This window comes from Carcharodon carcharias, chromosome 13, assembly GCF_017639515.1.
Source record: "Carcharodon carcharias isolate sCarCar2 chromosome 13, sCarCar2.pri, whole genome shotgun sequence".
NCBI classification, from domain to species: domain Eukaryota; kingdom Metazoa; phylum Chordata; class Chondrichthyes; order Lamniformes; family Lamnidae; genus Carcharodon; species Carcharodon carcharias.
The window spans coordinates 23,425,163-23,448,106 of record NC_054479.1 but is presented as its reverse complement, the minus strand read 5'-3'; the positions used below and the strand labels follow the sequence as shown (position 1 = coordinate 23,448,106).

Here is a 22,944-nt window from a genome sequence, read left to right as displayed (position 1 = left end):
ACAACCCTCTAGGGCAGATAATTCCAATCACAATCCCTTTGAGTGAAGTAGCTTCCCCTCATCTCAGTCCTAAATGATCAGCCCCTTAACCTGAGAATGTGCCCCCATGTTTTAGATTTCTCGACCAGCGAAAACAATCTCTTAGCATATGCCCTATTAAGCCCCTTCAGAATCTTATATGTTTCAATAAAATCGCCTCTTATTCTTCTAAACTCTAGAGAAAATGGACCCAATTTGTTCAGCCTCTCATCATAGGGCAAACCCCACATCCCAAGGACCAATTTAGTGAACCTTTGCTGTACCGCTTTCAGTGCGAATATAACTTTTAAGTGTTGTTATGACACAATTGTTGCATAAACCAAATTCCAGAGGGAAACTTGGCTTTCGGGCCACAATCTCTTTTTATGTATTCTAATTACGAGAAGACGACATACCAATCTCAACAGTAAGAGGTCCAGTAACATTTTTGGGGTTTTAAAAATTAAAAGTAAAAACATTTTATTAACAAAAAAAGAGAACTCGAGCACACAAGATTACGGTTGCGCAATTAAGGTTAGTCTTACAAAACATTCCCCTAAAACTCTCTGCTTGGTCAAACCCACAAGTAAACACTTTCCAGGCAACACTCCCTTATAGATATTTAAATACGGAATCCAGTAATATCACACAAAGCAAAGTGCTGTAGCTTCAATAAAGGTGTACCACATGACCTTTACCCTCTTCCACTTTGCTATGGAATTCACTTCAGAATAAAACTGCTTGCTGCAGCCCAAGTCTTTTCAACAGAACAAACAGCTCCAGCTATCTCCAGCTTAACGGTTCGACAGCCATGCAGCTCAACAGCTATCTCAAGCTCTCTCTACCACAACAGCTACCCACAGTAGCTCTAATATACCTTTTTCCCTTTCATCTCAGTCCCATTGTTCTCACACCCCTTTGAAACTCAAACCCTTCTAAACATAAGATCTTTCATGTTTCCATGTTGTCTTTGCTTTTGGGTCAATAAAAATATAATATCCCCACTATTACAGACGCCAGCAAGATGCAAATATTTTCCTTTACACCTCAGATTCCACTTTGAAATTCAACTACCTCCCAACTTATCTAAAACTGCAAATGTTAGATCTAACCTATTCACTTGTACCTCAAAATTTAACACCTTAAACCTTTTCATGTTTCCAAACACAAAGACAGCCTAACTCCTATCAACTTCTAGCCTAGCTTAACTAAATCACACACACACACACCACACACCACACACACAGTAAAATTTTTAGCTCAGCGGGCAGGGGCGCGCCTGACCCGACCAAACGCAAAACGACACGCGATGTCATCAGGCGTGTGTCCCGACATCATTGCGTACTTGCGCGATATTTCGGTCAACGGGCATGTGCCAGAGTCAGCAGCGTGCCTGCCAACAATTAAAAGGCATATTAAGGCCATTAAAAAGTTAATTGAAATGACTTTTTCGCTGCCCATCTAATCTTACTGTTCACCTTTTTGGAAACCTCATCCACAGGCAAAAGAAAAGAAAAATAAAATAAAAACTTTAATTTTTCATTAATAACATGTCCCTGCTCATGTGACAGAGTCACAGGGTCACATGTTTCATTCCATTTTTTTTTCATATATCCTTAATCGGCCCGCCCAGCATGAAATTGCCTTCCAGGCACAACTGCAGGCGGCAGTCAGCTTCCCGACCACCCCCACCGAGCCCACACGCCAAGGGCAAAATTCTGCCTATAAACGTCCAGCCTTCCTTACAGAATAACACATTGTTCTCCCAAAGTATTAAAGAAAAAACATTCTCACAATGTGGAGACCAAAACTACGCCAGAAGTGGTCTCAGCAAACAACTCTAGCAAAACTTCTTTATTCCTGTACTCCAATCTCTTTACAATAAAGGCCAACATGCCATTTACCTTCCTAATTGCTTGCTGTATCTATATGTTAATGTTTTGCATTCCTTGTACCAGCACATCCTTTGAACATCAGTTACAGGTTTCTCTTCTATTTTTTCGACAAACGTGAATAGCTTCACACTTCCCAGCATTAGAATCGATCTGCTATCTTGTTGCCCACTCACTTAACCTGTCTATATCTTTTTGTAGCCTCTCTGTGTCTTCCCGACAGCTAACATTTCCACTTAGCTTGGTGTCATCAGCAAAGTGAAAACTGAGAAAGGGTTGTGAGAGGATTGTGTGTCCTCCCCACAGCTTATCTTTCCACCTAGCTCTGTATCCGCAGCAAGCTTAGATACATTATTCTCAGCCTCTTCATCCATATCATTAATATACAATGTAAATAGCTGAGGTCCCAGCACTGACCCTTCTGGTACTCCAGTGTTCACCACCTGCCAACTTGAAAAAGTCCCATTTATACCCATTCTCTACTCTGTTAACTAATCTTCTATTCAAGCTTATACTACCTCCAAGCGCACTTATCTTGCCTATTAACCTTTTGTGTGGCACAATATCAAAAGCCTTTTCGACATTCAAGTCTACTACATCTAATGGTTCCTCTATCGGCCTTACTAGTTACACCCTCAAAAAACTAATAAGTTTGTTAAACAGGATTTCCTTTTAGTAAAACCATGTTGACTTGTCCTAATCATTACTATGCTTTTCTAAGTGCATTGTTAACACTTCACAGAATCACACAGTGCAGAAGAGGCTCTTCGGCCTATCGAGTCTGCACCAACACGTGAGAAACACCTGACCTACCTATCTATCCCCGTTTACCAGCACTTGGCCCATAGCCTTGAATGTTGTGATGTGTCAAATGCTCATCCAGGTACTTTTTAAAGGATGCGAGGCAACCCACCTCCACCACCCTCCCAGGCAGTGCATTCCAGAACATCACTACCCTCAGGGTAAAAAAGTTTTTGCTCACATCCCCTTTAAACCTCCTGCCCCTCACCTTGAACTTATGTCCCCTTGTGACTGACCCTTCAACTAAGCTGCTCCCTATCCACCCTGTCCATGACCCTCATAATCTTGCACACCTCAATTAGGTCGCCCCTCAGTCTTATCTGCTCCAACAAAAACAACCCAAGTCTATCCAACCTCTCTTCATAACTTAAATGTTTCATCCCAGGCAACATCCTGATGAATCTCCTCTGCACCCCCTCCAGTGCAAACACATCCTTCCTATAATGTGGCGACCAGAAGTGCATACAGTACTCCATCTGTGGTCTCACCAAGGTTCTATACAACTCCAACATGACCTCCCTACTTTTGTAATCTATGCCGCGATTGATAAAGGCAAGTGTCCCGTATGCCTTTTTCACCACCCCACTAACATGCCCCTCTGCCTTCAGAGATCTATGGACACACAAGGCAAGGTTCCCTTTGTTCCTCAGAACTTCCTAGTGTCATGCCGTTCATTGAATACTTCCATGTCAAATTACTCCTTCCAAAGTGTATCACCTCACACTTTTCAGGGTTAAATTCCATCTGCCACTTATCTGCCCATTTGACCATGCTGTCTATATCTTCCTGTAGCCCAAGACACTCAACCTCACTGTTAACCACCCAGCCAATCTTTGTGTCATCCGCAAACTTACTGATCCTACCCCCCCACAGAGTCATCTATGTTGTTTATATAAATAACAAATAATAGGGGACTGAGCACAGATCCCTGTGGTACGCCACTGGACACTGGCTTCCAGTCACTAAAGCATCCTCCTGTCATCACCCTCTGCCTCCTACAACTAAGCCAATTTTGAATCCACCTTATCAAATTACCCTGTATCCCATGTGCATTTGCCTTCTTTATAAGTCACCCATGTAGGATCTTGTCAAAGGCTTTGCTGAAATCCATTTAAACTACATCAACTGCACTACCCTCATCTACACACCTGGCCACCTCTTCAATAAATTCAATCAAATTTGTTAGGCATGACCTCCCTCTGACTTCCTTAATAGATTCCTGCATTTTACCAACAATCAATCTTAAACTAACTGGCCTATAGTTATCTGTTTTCTCTCTACTTCCTTTCTTGAAAAGCAGAGTAGCATTTACGAACTTCCATTCTGATGGGACGGTTCCCAAATCCATTGAACTCTGGAAAAATTACAGCTGCAGAGATAGTGGATGCACTGGATATCTCCTTTAGAACCAAAGGGAGTAGTCCACCAGGCCCTGGGGATTTTTTGCATTTTAATCCCTCAAGTTTCTCTAATGCTTTTTCTTGGTTGATATTAATTGACCTAATTTCTTCACTCTTTTCAGCCCTTTAGTTTACTGTCTACTTCTGGAATGAAATATGTGTCATCTACTGTGAAGCCAGGTCCAAATGCCTCTGCCTTTTCCTCATACCCCATGATAATTTCTCCTATCCCTGATTCTAAGGGACCAACATTTAGTTTAGCTATTATCTTTCTTTTTATATAAACTCTTACAATCTCTTTTTATATTACTGGCTACTTTACTCTCACTCTTTCTCCCCCCTTTTTAATCAACTTTTTGGTTGCCCTTTGCTAGTTTTTAAAACACTCCCAATCCCCAGACTTGTTACTGTTGTTTGACAATATTGTAAGCCTTTTCTTTTAATCTAATATTATCCCTTACTTCTTGAGTGAGCCAAGGATGGGTCGGTCTTGTTGAGTTTTTGTTTTTCCATGGAACGTATTTTTGTTGGACATATTTCTTTAAATGTTTCCCACTGTTCATTTACAGCAATCTTTTAGCCTATTTAGCTACTTTACCTCAGCCAGTTCTCCCCTCATACCTATGTAATTGGCTTTAAGTTTAAGATTCTTGTTTGTGATTGGAATGTCACATTCAAATTTAACCTAGAATTCAATGGTACTATGATCACTATTTCAGTGGATCCTTTACTGTAACATTACTGATTATCCCAGTCATTACACAATACCAGATCTAAGATAGATCCCTAGTTGCTTCCAAAACATACTGGTCCAAGAAATTGTCATGAAAATGTTCTACAAACTCATATACTAGAGCACCCTTGCCAATTTGATTATCCCAGTCTATATGAAGGTTAAATTCCCCCATAATTATTACTTCGTCTTTGTTGCAAGGTCCAATGATTTCTTGTTTAATACTCTGTCCAATGGTATAACTACTCCCACCAGCATTTTCTGGCTCTTGCCATTTTCAATTTCTACCCATACTGCTCTACTTCATGATCCTGATGCCAGATCCCTTCTCTCTAAAGTCCTTATGTCATCCTTTACTATCAGGGGTATCCTTCCTCCTTTGCCATTTTGTCTGTCTTTCCAAAATAATGTCTACCCTGGAATATTCATTTCCCAACCTTGATTACCTTGTAACCGTGTCTCTGTAATGGCAATTAGATCCAAATCACTTACCTCTATTCGTGTCACCAGTTTATCTATCGTATTGCGGATGCTTTGTGCATTCAGATAAAGAACTTCTAATTTCATTTTTTTTACTTCTATTCCCTGCTATATCCTTATTCATTGATGTACAACTTTTGTTAAACTTTCTGTCCCATTCTGCTTGTCTTTGCCTCAATCTCTCTCTTTGGATTTCTAAATCTCCCTTCACCTGAACCCTACCCCCATCACCCCTCTCCTGTTAGTTTAAAGCCCTGTCCACAGGCCTAGTTACATGACTGGCCAGGACACAGGACCTAGCCCGCTTCAAGTGTTGCCCATCCCAACGGAATAACTTACTCTTCTCTGAGTACTGATACCAGTGCCCCATGAATCAATAGCTTCTATTGATCAGTTTGTAGCCAGGAATTGCTTATTGTTGGCTTCTACTTGATCAGGTGACTTAAGAATTTGATTAATCATTTTTCTGCCAGCTACTCATTCTTCAGATACTCAGGTTTTATTACTTTTGTTTACATTTAGTTAGTTGGATATTTGGTTAATTTAATAGAGAAGTGGATATTTCACCCAATCACAATATCTTGTATGTACACAAATTATGCCTGTAGAAGATGTAACAGTAATGATGCATGCTAGAAGTTCTTTTAATTATATATTGAGATAAATTTTGCATAAGGCATGGGTAGCCTGTGCACAAACCTTGTTGTCGTGATTTTGGGTCACAGTTTTGAGCCAACATTTACCATTGTAAATTGCTATGTCACTATTTAATTCTTAGACGTACATAAGGAGGCCATTCAGCCCATCATGCCTGCAAGTGTTCTCTAAAAGGAGCTGTCAACCATATCACTGTTTGATGGTTTTCACCAGCTGGTGGCACTTTGGAGCACATTTCTAAGGTCTCTTCCCACTCCATTTGTTCATCTTGTACAATAAAGAATCTTCTATTTTTCAATTTACTAAAAAATTATAAAAACTGCATATGTGGGTATAATTTAAGAAGAATACCAGAAGGCCAGGAAAGAAACTGAAAAAATACACTCAAGCTATCTACATGCATACTGTAGAATGAGCTCATCGCCTCGAAAACACAAAAATATTTACAACTCATTATTTGCACTAACCATTCATAAAAAGTTTGAAAACAAAGTATTCAACAAAAAGTTTTGAAAACACTTTCAGTAGTTCCAGTAAACTGTTGAAAGGACCGTACATGGTTCAGATAGATTGCAGGGATCACTAATCATTTCAAACACTTGCAGTCACTACCTTACCTTATTGTACACCTGGGTAGCCATCAAGTATGAGCATGTGACGTTCACCAGTTTAGTGGTCTTTAGTCTTTAGTGGCTGGTAGGCAACGTAAAAGATATACAATATTATAGATTATTCCTGCAAAATACAGATATATACATTTTAAAGAAATTTCACTTTAGATGGTCAATCAAAAATTAGCAGTGGCCTCCTCCCAAGGGTGCTGAGGTAATGAATGGGACATTTATGTACAATTCACAAATTTAACAGCACAGAGACAGGCCATTCAGCTTAAAATGGTTCGAAGGAGACTCATCTTCCCTGTGCCTTGTAGCCAGAATGTGCTGTTAGGACCACACAGATGAGGTTGCAGACTTTAGGCAGGGTAGATCAAACATGAACCCTTTTTAAATTCCAGGATCTGCAAACTTAAATTCTTTAAATTAACTGCTTTGTGGATGCAAAGTCAGAAGGAACTAAGCAGAGTTATAGACTCACAGCTATTTTTTGCCTTCCCAGTGCCTTGTGTTATGTATCCAGCGCTTTAATGCACATGGTCCATTCCCACCAAAGTCAGCCCAATCAATCCTGTGCAGTTGCTTGACTGATGGACAACATCACTGATCAATGAAAAGCTCCCCTGCCTTTGCCGCTCACCCCCCACTTGTCACTGGCTGAGGAACTAAGCTGAAGGTGGTAGGAAACTTCATTTATTGAGTTCACTTATTAGCAGGACAATTGATGAATGATGCACAGCATTGACGGTTCATACAGAAAAGGGGGTAGGCCCCTGGTGTTTTGCACCTTGTGCACCCCTTTTCCCAGGCCCTGGATGGCCATGTTGCCTTCACAGCTCACAACTTATGCTTCACCTGTGAAAAATGACAGCTGACGAAGACAACATTAGGGTGAGCGTGGCCAGAAATTGCTGGGGAAGTTGCATTAAAAAAAAACTTATGCACTTATATAGTGCCTTCCACGTCCAGAAGTGCAGTCACTGTTGTAATGTAGTGATGTTGGTCGAGCGATTAAAAGGTTGACCAGGAGAGCTGCCTACAGCCCCAAAGAACGTTTAATGTTGCGCTGATGCCAACCCAAGTCACCCGCACTCACTCACTCACTCGTGTAGTGTCCCAGTGATTGTGTGCATCATCACGTTTACATCAATGCAGTGTGGCCCCACACATGCAAGTCTTGCGAGTCTGCACGTTGCTCCAAAGGGGTTTTTTTTTAAAAAAAAAATGCACAATCTATTCTGCTACACCCTTCTCCGGGTACCTGGCTGCACGGGGGTGTGAAGGTGGGTGGTGGGGGTGGTGCTGCAAGCCGCTTTTCTCAACACCCATCCTCACAAAGCCCGAATCCAGTCACTATCTCCCTGCCGACCGCACCGCTTCAACACCGTGACTGAGTCCGTACGAATATATATATATTTTTTTTTAAACCCTTTTTCGCTCCCAGCTAAAACATTACAAAAAAAATTTAAAAAAAAACCCTCGGCGCTGGGACAGTTGCAGCCGAGTCGGCTCGGCTCAGTGAGGGGAGGGGAGGGAGGTACCTCGGTTCGTGTCAGTCACAATCATCCCCTTCTCCGGGGGTCGGGGAGGGGGGGGGGGGGGGGGGGTGGTGGGGACGCCGGGACTTGTTTATATAAAATTGGAAACTGAAACGGACGGCACTCACTCATTATTTAATTTTAACCATTTCGCGTTTTGATTTATGAACTTTTTTTTTCACAACAAGAAGCCCGGCTTTACCTCTTGAGTTGACGGAGGCTGCCTGATCGCCCTTCAGCTGCCGTTACTGATGGAGTCGCTCGAGCCACTATCCTGCCATCGCGCCGGCCACCCCCCCCCCTCCCCAGGTCGAGCCGGCCGCGGCTTTCAAAAGCTCATTTAAATACTCATTTAAATACGTGGTTGCGTCACGCGGCCACGCATCCCCGTTCTCCCCCCCCCCTCCCGGGCGCTGTGCGCGTCTCCCTGGTTTGGCTGGGGGGGGGCGGGGTGAGGTGGGGAAGCAAGTTGGCAGCTTCTGTGCAATTTTAACGTGAGCCCTCCCATTGGCAAGTGGGCCCGGGAAAACCTAACATTGCCAGCAATAATTCAATGACAATTTGCATTTATATAGCATCGCAAGGAGGAGGTGGCGCCCCTGCCTCTGAGCCAGAAGCTCCAGGTTCAATATAAAAGCAAAATACTGCAGAGGCTGGAAATCGAGAACAAAAACAAAAATACCTGGAAAAACTCAACAGGTCTGACAGCATCTACGGAGAGGGATATAGTTGACGTTTCAAAACTGCCAGACCTGCTGAGTTTTTCCAGGTAATTCTGTTTTTGTTTAGTTCTAGGTTCAAGTCCCACTTGAAGACCTGATGGCCAAGGAAGTTGCATTCATAACCCCACCGAACAGGTTGAATATCAACTTGTAAATCCTTCCCGCACACACCAATGACAGGCGATAAGAGGAGAGATTCCTGGTCAGCCATATGATATAAAGAAATTGGAGTTTCTGCCATCACTTAAAAGCTTGCCACAGCACTTGGATGGGGGAGGGGGGGTCTTGATGGGGGGAGGAATATTTTCAGTATTTTGTTTGATAAATCGAGTTTGTTCTGATGTCTTGCAATAGACATTTGTGAAAATAAAATCACTTTGCACCCATCTAACTGCAACCAGTAAAGGAAACAAAGATGCGCCAAACATATATTGAATTCTATTGCAAAATTCAGGCTTTTTCTTCCCTCATAATCTCCCAATAGAAAAACAACATAGGGGTCCATCAATCAGTGTATAATATATCTTTAAGAATAATACTTGTTAAGGAAGATCACATGATCCTCAGTACCCAATAGGAGAATAGCACAGGCTCTGTAGTTAGTAGCGTAAAGATAAAGTTGAAGTGAAAGCACACATCTCGTTGCTGCTGAGTACCTTTGTAAATTAACTAAAAGTTTCCAACCTAAGAAGAGTCTGCTGATCAACTCTATTATTAGTTTCAACTCGGCCACCTCTCACAACAAACTGGCGACGAAGATAAAACCTCGTTTTATGGAAGTTTAATGGAAGAAATCAAATGAAACGAAATCTGCACTGTACCTTGCTCAGTAAATGTAAGTAGAAGTTCCCTTTGAATCAAAGAAGTAATTACCTCACAGAATGCCACAATTTGGAAGAATTGACCCTTTTGATCCAGGCCTGGAAGTCAAATCGCAAACGCTGATGCACTCAGTGGTTTGCCTTTACAAGAAAATGATGAGGACATCCCAGTTCCATAGGATGGATGGTGAAATAGAGAGTTCAGTGAAGAATTGTGTGCAATGTCAGCAGCTGCAAAAGTTGCCTTCAAGAGCTCCAGTTCACCTGTGGGACTGGCCAGGAAGACCATGGGTGCAGTTACACATTGACTATGTGGGACCTTTCATGGGAAAAATGGGGAGAATTTTCCCCATGTTGGGCAGGCTGTGCAGGAGCAGGCACGGATCTGATCACCGCCCACAATTGGGTCCGTGCCACCATTTTACGTCGGCAGGCCAATTAAGGCCCGCTCAGCGTAGTTCACGACTCCCGAGGATAGCAGGAATGGGCAGGTGGGCATGTTCAGATTGCCGAGTCCAATGGCGACCCGGAGGCCTGTTCAAATGAAGGCCTGGCAGCCTTTGCAAGGATGCTCACCATGGCCAGGAGAAGAGCACATCAGAGGGGCAATGTGCATGATGCAAGTCCCCTCTGTAGGCCATCAGGGCATGTCAAGCCAGAGGGTAGTGCAGGGGGGCAATGTGCCCCTCATTTTTCTGACGAGTGCCTAGCTGCCGTCCCTGGGGGTGCCAGCACAACAGGAGGTCCTTCTTCCGAGGGACAGGAGGCAGAGGCCTCCCCACCTGACCATACTTGTGTGAGAGGAGGTGGCCGAGAGTGTCAGCTCCCATGATGTGCTGCGGCGCACATGGGTCCGGTGCTGCAAAAGATTCAACAACCTCCTGCGTTCAGGAAGGGTGAGTCCCGTGTTGGCTCAGGTCACTTAATGCAGCCGTCACCCTCCCCCGGCAATTCTGAGTACAGTTATGACATTGAATCCTTCACGGCATCTATCCCTTGCTGGGTGTGCCAGCAGATATTGTCTATGCCTAGTTCATCCTGAGAGGGTTGAGCTAGGATGGGTTCTGCATCTGCATGTGTGACACTGACACCCAGAGTATAGAATGGGGTTGAAAGTCAAGAATCTTCACCTAGGCAGAGTGCTGGAACTGGGAAGTATGTCAAAGTCAGGGTGCTAACATACCTGGAGGGAAGCTTTCAGTTGGTGGCGCAGCAATCCATCTGCTGGTCTTTGCACTCCACATGCTTGTGCATCCTTGCTTAGCAAAGTAACATCTAGTGGTGCCACATGTGAAGGAGGCAATGGGGCGGTGGGGGTGGGGGGGGGGGGGGGGGGTGGTGCACGGGGCAGCCATGGCTTTTTCGGGTGAGTGTACAGCAGCTACAGGGTGACAAAGAACTGGAATCCTGTAATGTCCCACTCTGGCTGGGTTGGCAGGGATGCAATGGGAATTCAGGTGCAGGCTAGACTAATCAATGCTCTTCTTTTCAGGAGAAAACTGTGCACAATTCCACAGAACGGATGCGGTCTGGTGAAGGCCAGGCCCATTTGGCGATCCTAACACCTTACCAGCAGCAGGCCATGGATTTGGAGAAGCACCATGCCCTCAGGTCCACCAGTAGCGGTGAGGCTGGGGTGCCACGGGGAGGTATGTTTGGTGAGCACTCAGGTCACCATGTGTGTCTCAAAAGCCATGGCACTGCTGAATGCTCAGTGATTGAAGTTAGCAACATGGGTTGACCATTGATTATGGAAGGCTGAGTGCATAATGATCTGGGGGAGCAGCATGCAAGTTGACATTGACTGCACTGTAACTAATCAAATGTCCTTTTTCTTCTTTCAGTATCACCAGAGCAGGGCTGGGAGGAGGAGGAGGAGGCACAGGGTCCACCTCTCATCCCTGAGGCCCCAAAGGAAATCTATTCACCAGCATCACACCATCTCTGCCAGGTAGGCACCGGATACTAGCACCTGGGTGGGAATTAGATTTTCGGCTAGTGTCCCAGGGCACGGCGGTGAGGGCACTTCACACTCGCTTGAGGTGCAGGCAGAGACCAAAGAGTGCCCAGGGCGCCAGCAGTCGAAGGACTGCTGGGGACCAGGTACATGCTCGATCAGTGGCTTATGACTTGTCTCTGAAGTCATCCGTGAGGCAGCAAATGCTGGAAGTGCAGCAGCAAATGCGGGATGATCTGGTGGAGATACATGAGGCTATGTGTGGCATGGTGCCTGTGCTTGAGGAGTCCACGCAGAGCATCACCGATGCAATAAGCCTCATGGCTGGGCACCACGCTTCCTCCATGGAGAGAGTGGCAACTCTCATGGAGAGGCAACACCAGGAGACCAGTCAGGGCCTCCTGAGATTGCGCTCGGACCTGCAAGCCCTCACAGTGGCATTGGCCTCAGCTGGTCAGTGCCAGTGTGGGAGATGGTTTGGGCACCAAGTATCCCAGCTCAGTGCCCATCCATCTATGGTGAGCAGGGATGTCTGAAGCAACGTCACGTCGGCACAGCAGCTGCCTTTCGTCTCTGCGGGCTCCTCTCAGGGCGCTCCGGATGAGGGCAGCAGCTCCTCCGCCCCTCTGCCAGTGACTGTGGCATCCAATGAGGCTGCGGCGACCGGGGTGAAGCCAGCTGTGGAACTGGCTGCTCCCTCCCAGGTGGGGCCATCAAAGGCTCCACAGGCCAACAGACGGCTGCCAAGGTCATCAAGGCCAACAGGACAGCATAGTGAGCAGGCTGTCTCAGATGCCAGTGCCAGCGAGGGGACAACAACTAAATGTAGCACCCATAAGTGTAAATTTAAGGCGCCTCAGGCACACCATGGATTTCTCACTGGTGCTTTTATGTTGGCCCACAGTAGTTTATTGAAGACTTGGTGTGATGTCCAACAACTTTTTTTTTGCTTTATGAAGTTACATTTGTTCCCTCAATAAATTTTGACATGTTGCCATGCCTCAGGGTGATTCCTTACTTCTGCAAGTGGACGGGAACCCATGATGTTATGAGTGAGTTGTTTGACATTGAGTTTTACTGACAAGGGCCTTAGTTAATGTTAGTATCCAGGCAGATTTAGCACTCAGGTATCGAGTTTGGAGCCTGCAGCCCTGGCATGTGTTGAAGGTCCTTCTGTGGCGGGCTAGCTGAAGATTCTTTGGATTAAAGCCTCCCGGGTGTCCCTGCCTCCCTGGAGTAGGCCCGGATCAGCATCTAACCCCTTAGTGTTTTCCTGTGCATGGTCATCCTCGGACTCACAGCTGGACTCATTGTGTACATCTGGAGCAACTGCATCTACGTCTTCCTTGTCCACTGTGTCGCCCCTTTCCAGCGCACGATTGTGCAGAGCACAGCATGCAACCACTATCAGTGACACACGATCTGGGGGGTATTGGAGTGTGCCCCTGAGCAGTCCAGGCATTGGAAGCGCATCTTGAGAAGACCATTGGTACTCTCCATCGTGGAGACGTGGCTCCTATTGTACCGCTGCTCAGCCTCTGTTCTTTGATGATGGAGAGGCATCATGAGCCATCTTTTGAGGGGATAGCCCTTGTCACCCAGCAGCCGTCCATCCAGCCGAGCCGGAGCACTGAAGAGCCCCGGCACCTGGGAGTATCTGAGGATGTAGGCGTCGTGGGAGCTGCCTGGGTACCTTGCACAGACTTGTAGAATCTGCATCCTGTGATCACACACTATCTGCACGTTAATGGAGTGGAAGCCCTTCCTGTTGATGAAGGCACCGGGCTCACCTGCTGGCACCTTGATGGCCACATGTGTACAGTCTATTGCACCCTGGACATGGGGGAAGCCAGCAATGGCTACAAAGTCTCTGGCTCGCTCTGTCTGGCTGGCCTCATCCCAGTGATAGTGGACGAAAGTCAATGCACATCTGAATAGAGTGCCTGTCACCTGCTTGACACAAGAGTGGACAGCTGATTGGGAGACTCCGCAGAGATCACCCACCGACCCCTGGAAAGAGCCGGAGGCATATAAGTTGAGGGCAGCTGTGACCTTCAGAGCCACTGGCATGGGGTGCCCACCCACACAGTTTGCGGAGATCTCAGGGCCTATCATCTGATAGATATAGTTGACTGTCTCCCTTGAGAGATGGAGCCTCCTTCGGCACTGGACCTCAGACATATTGAGGTAGCTGCTTCGCCGTCTGTATAACCTGGTAGCAGGATAGTGGCGTCTTGTGCGGCCCCCTCTGCCTTGGACTTCCTGTTGGCCCTGCGCCCCTTGTACCTGTGCCTCTCCTCCCAAAGGTGGCTCCCCTGGAAGCTGAATGTGGACTCCTGGCCTCCTCGCCCTTCTGGCCCTCCCTTCCTCCTCAGAGGAGGTGCCTCCAGTGGAGAGCATAACCCTCATTCCCAGGCTAAGGGAAGGCTTCCAGAAAGCTGCAGGCCCCAAAATGATCTTTACTGTAGAGTCCTGACCAAGGCTTTCACTCCTGTCCAGGCAGCTGGTTTGAGTTTTGAAATATTCCCACTCACACAGGCAAGTATAAGTAACTTTCACACTTAAATACCTGAAAGATCACATTCACGGCCCCACTCACCCCTCTTATCCCACCCGTGGATGAGCTTTATACAAGTGTCTCCTACCCGCCTGCCCGTTGCGCCAGCGCGACATCCTGAAGATCACACGGGCTGCGAAAAATTGTATTCAATTGCTGCCTTAAGGGCCTTAACGGGCCCGTTAATTATTGGCGGGCGCGCCTCTGAACTCATAGCGCACCCACCTTCCGAAATATCGTGATGGCATGCGGTGGCATTGGGATGCACACCCAACGTCACCGTGTGTCATTTTATCCCTTGCCATACGGGGCCTGCCTCATACGCCAACAGGAAAATTCTGCCCAATGTTTCTGCTCATTGTCAATGCCCACTCAAAATGGATGGACATATGAGGTGAAGTCACCAACATCTTTTGCTACAATTGACAAGCGACATCAAAGTTTTGCCATTAACGGACTACCAGAAGTAGTCGCTTCTGATAATGGCACGGCATTTACGAGTGCTGAGTTTCAAAGTTTTATCAGCCTCAAAGGTATCAATCATGTAAAAACTTCAGCATACTACCCTTCCTCAAATGGACTGGCTGAAAGGGCAGTTCAAACATTCAAGGCAGGCATGAAGAAGTTAACTGGAGATTCCTTAGCAACCAGATCAGCACACTTTCTTTTCCATTTTCGGACCACCCCTCACACAAAAGGTGTCACACCTTCTGAGTTATTGTTGAAACGCCACCTCAGGACAAGATTGATAATGCCAAATTTCGAGGGGAAAGTGGAAAGAAGTCAGGGAAGCCAGAAAACTAGACATGGCTGGCATAGTCATGAGAGGAAATTTACCGTGGGAGAGATGGCATACATGAAGAACTTTGGAGAAGGACAAAAGTGGTTACCAAGTGAAGTAAGTGCAGTGTCTGGTCCTCTATCTTACCACATGTAAGTGGAAGGCTGAGTCATATGGAGATATGTGAATCATCTAAGGAAGAGAGAAACAAATCACCACGACTGGATCAGCATTTCCTGTTGAGAGCACTCAACCCAGTACAGACATGTCTGATGTTCCTGTAAGAATTGTGCTTACAAAACTACAGGTTCCCACTGAAGCACCTGATGTTCAGGCAATTCCAGAAAAGGAGGTTTCTGACAAAGCATCTGAAGTTATACAGCTGAGACGCTCTACACGCATAAGGAACCCCCCCAGAAAGACTGAACTTGTAAATTACTTACCAGAGTAAATATCTTTGTTGTCTTGAGAAAATTGTACTTGTAAATATAAAATGTACATCCGAGTAAAGGGGGAGGTATATGATAATTATGATTTAATTTAGTGTGTAATATACCTTTAAGAATAATACTTGTTAAGGAGGATCACATGATTTTTAGTATCCAACTGGAGAGTAGCAATGGGCTGCCTCTGTAGTTAGTCATGCAGAGATAGGGTTTGAAGTGAAAGCACACATCTGGTTGCTGCTGAGTACCTTACATGGAAACTTTTAGTTTATTTACAAAGGAGTGTCTGCTGATCAACTCTATCAATAATATCAACTCAGCCATCTTGCACAGCAATATGGAACTCCATAAAAACTCATTCCTGCTTTTAAATCAATTGAAATTGTACACGTTCAGGTAACATCAAAACTTTTCATTCATTGAAATGACTCAAAGAGATCATTTTAGTTGGACAGTACACCCAACTTTAATCGCCTTTAAAGCACTTTTACTGTCCACCCATGTCCCACCTCGAGTTTCAGTGAATAATGCAAAACTACTGCAGGTTACAGCAATCCCCAGAACAGGTATGATAAAATGCACACATGGAGCTTTGTCCACTGGATAGTTTTACAGTTCACATAAAATGGTGAGAAAAATGTTAATAACCAGGATAAAAACTATAACATACAGTTTATTACCAATTCTCAACATGGATTCAATAAATGATTTCCTTTAAAGTTGTAAGATCATCTTTTTTCATTTAACTATAGAGTTCAGTGATATTTCCCCATACTGCAGCCAAACTGCATTTCAACATATTTTAAAAAGTGATGCTTTCAAAATTGGTATAAGCAGACTGAGGAAATTTATTAGCAGAAAAGGGGGAATGGCTTATACACTGCCTATAGGTCTAAACGTGCATTTTGGTGGCAAAAAAAAAAAATTCTTATTCGCCAAAAAGTCTTATTTGCCAGGTCAACTTATATGCTTCAATGTCCGATACCACGGTTTGTCCCACCACAGTTGCTGCCTGTGCCGAGTCTCCCTTGCAGTCTCTATTTTCATTTTAGATTGACTTGCACTATCACCTCGTTTGTCATTTAATGACTCCTGCCCTTGCCCTATTACAGAACTTTACTTTTCTTCTTTCCTCTACCCAGCCTTACCTCACATACACATCTTCCAAGGTTCCACACTTACCTAAAAACTTAAATAAATCTCTCACTTCTTTCAGTTTTGAAAGGTCATCGACCTGAAATTTTAACTTTACAGTATTTCCTTCCACACTTGCTGCCTTGCTTGCTGTTTCCAGCATTCTCCATTTTTATTTCAGATATCCAGCATCCACAATATTTTTTTTTAAATATATTGTCATATAGATGTGCTCCTACTGTTTTTTTGTGCAAATCTATGCTGTACTCTCTATTGCTTCAGCATCCCTCTTATGGTTTGGGGCCCAAAACTGTAGAGTAATTTAACTGCAGTTTCGCTAAGCTTTTATATAGATACACAATTGTCAGTTTCAATATTCTATGTCTCTAACCACAAAATCTAGTTTCCGTTATCATTTCAGCAGTGAGGTGCTGAATTTAATGTCTCATGAACCTAAACTCCTAAATCCTTCTTAAGGGTTACCCTATCTTCCCTATGCTGACATTGAACTACTTTTTAACCCATTTCATCATATTATCAATATCCCCTTTTTGCTTCCTCCGGCCCTTTCAATGATTTGTTATGCCTCCTATTTTAGTTCTGCTTGCATATCTGGACTGGGGTAGATGTTTTTCAAAATTATTCTTTGGGATGTGATGGTGGTGGGCTTCATTCTTGCGGTGAAGGTATTTCCACAATGCAGTAGAAAGTTCCTTGACCCAATGACAATGAAGACAGGGAGGCTAAAGTACAATGTTAATGCAACGTGCTGATGCCAAGCATGAACCAATACAATTCAAAGCAATATCTTCCAGTTTATCAACAAAACTATCGACTTCCACTCTGATTTATTGCCCATTTCCAACAATCCCTCAACTCCACTGTTTCTTATTTATGCCTTTGTCACATCTAGACTCAATTTCAGAAATGCCCTCTCCACCAGAGATCTATCCAATATAAACTTAAAATCATCCAGAATTCTAGTGCTCATGGTCTATCTCAAAGGCTTGCTTAGCTATTACTCTGACTGCTAATCTCCATTGGCTCTCAGTCCCTCAGCACATCAATTTGAAAATAAATGGCCTCATGCCACCCTACCTCCAAAATACTTTGCAGTTCTATGTATCTGCTTATACCCTCTGATCTGATCTACAACACATTCTCCTGCCCCCACCTTCCTCCTGATTTGGATGTGGAGACCAAATGTAATATTTCCAAGTTTGCTGATGACACAAAACTTGGTGGGAATGTGAATTGTGAGGAGGATGCAAAGAGGCTTCAAGGAGATTTAGACTGAGTGGGCAAGATCATGGCAGGTGGAATATAATGTGGAAAAATGTGAAGTTATCCACTTTAGTAGGAAGAACAGAAATGCAGAGTATTTCTTGAATGGGGAGAGATTGGGAAATGTCCAAAGGGACCTGGGCGTCCTTGTTCATAAGTTACTGAAAGCTAACATGCAGGTGCAACAATCACTTAGGAAGGCAAATGGGATGTTAGCTTTTATTGTAAGGGGATTTGAGTACAGGAATCAGGAAATCTTGCTGCAGTTGATAGAGCCTTGGTGAGACCACACCTGGAGTATTGTTTGCAGTTTTGGTGTCCTTGCCAGTAGATATACTGGCCACAGAGGGAGTGCAACAAAAGTTCACCAGACTAATCCCAGGGATAGTAGGATTGTCCTATTAGGAAAGATTGAGGAGACTGGGCCTGTGTTCTCTAGAGTTTAGAAGAATGAGAGGTGATCTCATTGAAGTGTACAAAATTCTTACAGGGCTCGACAGGGTAGATGCAGGAAGGATGTTTCCCCTGGCTGGTGGGGTCTAGAACCAGAGGAGACAGTCTCAGAATAAAAGGTAGGCCATATAGGACTGAGGTGAGCAGGAATTTTTCAGTCAGAAGGTGGTAAATCTATGGAATTCTCTACCCCAGAGAGCAGTGGCGTGTCAGTTATTGAGTATGTTCAAAGCAGAGATCGATAGATTTCTAGATATCAATGACACCCTGTGATACTTAGACAGTGCAGGAAGATGGGGATGAGATGGAAGATCAGCTATGATCTAGTTAATGATGGAGCACACTCAATGGTCCAAATGGCTCCTGCTCCCATGTTCTACTATACCATTTGTGGCACAAACTTCAGCCATTTAGTTCTCACACTAATCCTATCACTAATCCTTGCTCCATCTTTCCCTCCATTTAAAGTTCTCCTTAAAAAATATGCCTTGGGCCATCAGCCGCCCCCACCAAGTTCTCTCCTAATCTTGCTCAGCCTTTGCTGCACTGTCTATAATCAAGTTTATTGCCACTTCATGACTGCCTTTAGAGATGCAGTTGGAGCTTCTTCTCAAAGTGGATTAAACCACTGCATAGCATGTCAACCACTTCACAAACTTCCCTAAAGCTAACCCTGGGTAGCAAAAACTAGCTCCAGACATAAACTTACTGACATTCAAAACAAAATTTTAATTGATGATTTTCATTTCTAAATTGTAACAGGAATGCTGCCATCTTATGCAAGAATAACATATTGGAGTTTGGAGGTGAAATATACAATGGCCTATAAATTTGGCAATGTATTTTGTGGGTGTTAACAGGTCTAATAAGCCCCTAATATGGCAGGCAGCAAGTGGCTTACATCACTATAAATATAGGCATTCTTTATACATGTCTGAAAAAGGCATAGACGCACTGTGTATGTAAATAAGGGGCGTAACACTTCTAAGTTTAGTTTGTCATGAGACAACCCATGTCGGCATGGGCTGCACTGAGGGAAAACAAACCTGGGGATTGTCTGCAACCTACAAGCTAAGTTTTCTATACTTACTTCTCTGAATGCAGGACAGGTCATCCCAGAACCCCCAATCCTCCTCACTCTTCAACACCTGTCCACCCACCTCTCCACACAGTCTCTTTTCCTGTTCAATCTCCCGTATCCCTGAAATCTGCCCCCTCCCACCCCCAATACCCAGATCCACCTACCTGTGGCCTACTGTGATGCTAGCAGCAACTCAATACTGCACAACTCTTTACTGAGGGCTCTGAGGTCACATTGGCTATCACATCCAAGGCCTAGCATCGGAAGAGCATCACTAATCAGAGACAGGAAATGTACCCTGGGCACACCCAAATTTCTGAGCCTTTGTGTACTGAACTTAGGTGTTGTAAGACAGTCTGTCAAAGAAGGCTGCGGTGTTTTTCCTTCATTTCCAACATGGAACTATCTGGCATCCATGTAATAGACAAAGAGACTTGAGGGGATAGGCTGGGGATGAATGCAATGAACCCAAATCCAAACACTCCATAGTACAATAGGAAGTCACCACACTTTTTCTTTCTAAGAATCTTAAAATAAAACACATTTCGTAATGCTGATGTATCCAGTTGTCATGCACACATTTGGGCAATATTCTGTCAGAAATTTGCTTCATAATATTGAATCTATAAAGTACTATAGGATGGGTGAAGACAGTTTTATTGAAACATCTGAATGTTACTAGCAGATTTTACTATCTTTCAGTTGATGCACTTGCCACAACTACATGTGGTTTGCTAGGGAGCTATGGAAGCGATCAGAACTAAACTAGTGCCTTTTATCCTTTCAACTCCAGAGCTCTGCACATCTTCCCGTGACGGAGGCACCTCTGTATTTCAAATATTCAGTTTATGCCCCAATACACTGTCAAGTCTGTTTTTAATTACATAGAATTTTAACAACACAGAAAAAGGCCACTCACCCCCACAAGTCTATGCTGGGTTTTTTTTTATGATTCAGAGGAATCTCCTCCTACCTCACTTCATCTAGCCATATCAACATATATTCCTTTTCTGCCTAAAAGATAAGGATATATTGAATTGCGACAAGAACATATGGAAATATCATCAGAAATACTCAGGCTGTGAAAAAGCACTTTGTACTGCTCAGTCACACATATAAATCAGCCAGAGTCCCAACCTGAGAACCACAGCTGACTAGCTAGTTAAAAAAACCCAAACAATTCTTATCAGAGGCAAGATCTACAGGAAATAAATTTTGCACTGAATGGCAAACACTCATATAAATATCATAAATTGCGAAATCTGGCCTGTTTTATTTCTATATAAAACACCTACAATTTTAAAAGGTGGCTTTGTAGTTCAAAAGAGTTTAGTAAGTTCTTGAAAATTACACTAATAAGGCTAAAGTGCTTAGTACAAATACCAATTCTGATGTTTTGTAGGTATTCATGTTATGTGGCCTTGTGAATTATTCCCAGCCATTCCATTAAGATTTGAGAAATTATTCACATGAATTACAAAGTACTAAAAAAAATTTACAGCAAAGAAACATTCAGCCCAAAAGGTCCACAACATTGTTTATGCTCCATAGGAGATTTTTTTTTTAAACTTGCATTTTATTTTTATTCATTCATGGGGTGTGGGCATTGCTGGCTAGGCCAGCATTTATTGCCCTCCCTAATTAGGCACATAGGAACAGAAGACCATTCAGCCCATCAAACCTTCTCCGCCATTACAATACAATCATGGCTGATCAAACACTTCAATGCCTTTTACCCACTATCTCCATAACCCTTTACATTATTGTTAATCAGAAATCTATCAATCCCTACCTTAAACATATTCAATGACTGAGCTTCCACAGCCCTCTGGGGTAGAGAATTCCAGAGATTCAGAATCCTCTGAGTTAAGAAATTTCTCTACATCTTGGTTCTAAGTGGCTTCCCCCTTATTTTGAAATTGTGTCCCCTGGTTCTAGACTCCCCAACCAGGGGAAACATCTTACCTGCACCTACCCTTTCTATTCCTTTTAAGTATTTTGTAGGTTTCAATGAGATCACCTCTCCTTCTTCAAACTCGAGAGAATACAGGCCCGGTTTCCCCAATCTCTCTTCAGAGACAGTCCCACCACACCCAGAACAGGTCTGGTGAAGCTTCATTGCATTCCCTCTATGGCAATAATATCCTTTCTGAGGTAAAGGGACCAAAACTGCACACAGTACTCCAGGTGCAGTCTAACCAAGGTTCTATACAACTGAAGCAAGACTTCACTACTCCTGTACTCAAAATCTCTTGCGATAAAGGTTAAAATTCCATTAGCCTTCCTAATGGCCTGCTGCACCTGCATGTTAGCCTTCAGTGACTTATAGACAAGGACATCCAGGTCCCTTTGTACATCCGCACTTTCTAATCTCTTACCATTTAGGAAATACTCTGCACATCTGTTCCTTCTACCAAAGTGGATAACTTCACATTTTTCCACATTATATTCCATCTGCCATGTTCTCGCCTACTCACTATGTCTGTCCAAATCCTCCTGTAGCCACTTTACATCTTTCTCACAACACACATTCCAGTCCAGCTTTGTATCATTCGCGAACTTCGAAATATTACTTTTGGTCCCCACATCCAAATCATTGATATATATTGTGAACAGCTGGGGCCCAAGTATTGATCCATGCGGTACCCCACTAGTCACTGCATGCCAATGCAAGAACAGTTATTCCTATTCTCTGTTTTCTTGCCTGTTAGCCAATCCTTAATCCAATCCAGTATATTGCCTCCTATCCTATGTGCTTTTATTTTGCTAATCAACCTCCTGTGGGGGACCTTACCAAAAGCCTTCTGAAAATCCAAGTATACCACGTCCATCGACTCTCCTTTATCAATTTTGATAGTTACATCTTCAAAAAACTCTAACAAGTTCATCAAACATGATTTCCCATTTACAAATCCACGCTGACTATGCCCAATCAGATCTTGATTATCCAAATGTCCATTTATCACATCCTTTATAATAGATTCTAGCATTTTCCCTACTACTGATGTAAGGCTAACAGGTCTGTAGTTCCCTGTTTTCTCTCTCCCTCCCTTTTTAAATAATGGGGTGACATTTGCTACCTTCCTATCTTCAGGAACCTTTCCAGAATCTATAGAATTTTGGAAAGTGATCACCAATGCATCCACTATCTCTATAGCAACCTCTTTCAACACTCTGGGATACAGAATATCAGGTCCTTCAATTTATCAATTTTCAGTCCCATTAATTTCTCTAATACAACCTTCTTACTTATATTAATTTCCTTCAACTCCTCAATCTCCCTAGTCCCTTGGATCTCTAAATCTGGGAGATTTCCTGTATCTTCCTCAGTGAAAACAGACACAAAGTAATCATTTAGCTTCTCTGCCATTTCTCTATTCCCCATTATGAATTCTCCTGACTCTGCCTGTAATGGACCCACATTTGTCTTAGCCCAACGCTTCCCTTTTTACATACCTATAAAAGCTTTTACAGTCTTTTTTTGCTAGTTTGCATTCATATTCTATTCTCCCTTTCTTCACCAGTTTGTTGGTGTTCCTTTACTGTATTTGAAAACCTCCCAATCCTCAGGTTTA

The 22,944-nt window shown here is 43.7% G+C and overlaps 1 protein-coding gene across 4 annotated transcripts in view; it reads right to left on the bottom strand.

Moving 5' to 3' along the window:
• Positions 1-19,612, bottom strand: part of LOC121285813 (protein-tyrosine sulfotransferase 2-like) — a 146,787-nt gene extending 127,175 nt beyond the window's left edge. The window contains exons 1-2 of one of the 4 annotated variants that reach the window (XM_041202667.1): positions 19,534-19,612; positions 6,599-6,674 (exon numbers count right to left, since the gene is read on the bottom strand). The gene's annotated coding sequence lies outside the window, so the exon portion shown is untranslated. Of the gene's footprint in view, positions 1-6,598; positions 6,675-7,699; positions 7,910-8,335; positions 8,461-15,414; positions 15,511-19,533 lie in introns of those variants that run through there. The other 3 variants (XM_041202666.1, XM_041202665.1, XM_041202668.1) reach the window with 3 other exon arrangements.
• Between the last annotated feature and the right edge of the window lie 3,332 nt (positions 19,613-22,944).